Raw genomic sequence first — 1,975 nt, forward strand, 5'->3', positions numbered from 1 at the left:
TCTCTCTGGGTGCAGAGCTGTATTCTACAGAGAGAGCTGGGATGGGAAGAAGGGGAACGGCACCTGACACACACATACACGCGCGGCACCTGACACACACATACACGCGCAACACCTGACACACACACATACACGTGCGGCACCTGACACACACACACGTAGCATCAGACACAATAAAATAAACATGCAGCACCTGACCCACACATACACGCGCAACACCTGACACACACACATACACGTGCGGCACCTGACACACACACACGTAGCATCAGACACAATAAAATAAACATGCAGCACCTGACCCACACATACACGCGCAACACCTGACACACACACATATACACGTGCGGCACCTGACACACACACGTACCATCAGACACAATAAAATAAACATGCAGCACCTGACACATGCATATACACGCAGCACCTGACACATGCATATACACGCAGCACCTGACACATGCATATACACGCAGCACCTGACACATGCATATACACGCAGCACCTGACACATGCATATACACGCAGCACCTGACACATACATATACACGCACACCATCAGACACACACATACACACGCAGTGCCTTACTCACACACACATAGACACGTGCAGCACCTGAGGCACACACATGTACACGCGCAGCACCTGACGCACACACATGTACACGCGCAGCACCTGACGCACACTCATGTACACGCGCAGCACCTTTTGCACACTCATGTACACGCGTAGCACCTGACGCACACTCATGTACACGCGCATCACCTGACACAGACATACGTATTCATGCACAGCACCAGACATACACTTGTACACACGCGGAGAACCTGATACTCACACACATATACACCCGCAACACCTGACACACACACACACACACATGCGGCAGCTGACGCATACACACGCACCATCAGACACACTCATATATACACGCAGCACCAGACACACACATACACACAGGAGCTGACACACACATACACAGGCAGCACCTGACACACACACACATATACACGCGCAGCACCTGACACCACGCACTCACACGTACAAGCAATGCATTTCACGCCTACCTCCAGCCTCAGTTACAGGCTGCTGCCGCCTACCCCCCTCCCTGCATCAGCTGCAAAGGCAGCAAAATATTTTGACCAAAGTCTAAAGGCCCGTACACATTAAACGATGTCGCTCTGTGAGCTACATCGTCTAATGTTTCCCCTCCCGGGCCGGCCGGCGGCCGACTGTACACACTGAGCGATATGACCGCTCATATCGCTCAGTGACGTCACGCCCCCGCCAGCCCTGCATGAAGGTCGTGGACGACAGTCCACATCCTTCCTGCATGCCCTACCGACAGCGAAGATTGTTGCCGACCCGCGGGGCCGCGCATCGTTTGTCGCTGGCTGCATACACACTTAACGATAAAATGAGCGACGTCGCTCATTAAATCGTTAAGTGTGTACGGACCTTAAACAATTTGGTTTGGTTAATAAAATAATTTTGCACAGAACAGTGATGTTATACGAACATTTTCATTAAACATTTAAAAAATCAAATGTTTATTCTTTAAGTGAAATTTTACATTTCTGAATAAAAAAAATAAATTTAAAAAAAGCGATGAAATTCCATAGACAAAAAACCTTACGGTTTCACATGTCCCATTAAGGCTTCTTAGACATGATCGAAATTTCAGAAGCCTGTTGTAACTCTTCCACTCAAACTCCAAAAAGCAATGAAATTCCGATCATTAAGGCTGACGCCTTAATGGACGTGTTCCTTGCGCAATACAGATATGGTATGCCATCACAGCCTGTGGGTAAGTGCAGATTCAGCACTCTCACAGAGTGAGATTGCTGTCACTCACACAATGGTGGAGCTGCTAATTCACAGATTTGTGTGCTCATTGGAATACACACATGCAGTCTATGCAACTGAAGGTCTGAGCGGAAGACAAAGCTGCTCAGATGAGGTAAGAGTGTTGT

Source organism: Pseudophryne corroboree, unplaced genomic scaffold (genome assembly GCF_028390025.1).
Source record: "Pseudophryne corroboree isolate aPseCor3 unplaced genomic scaffold, aPseCor3.hap2 scaffold_263, whole genome shotgun sequence".
NCBI classification, from domain to species: Eukaryota; Metazoa; Chordata; class Amphibia; order Anura; family Myobatrachidae; genus Pseudophryne; species Pseudophryne corroboree.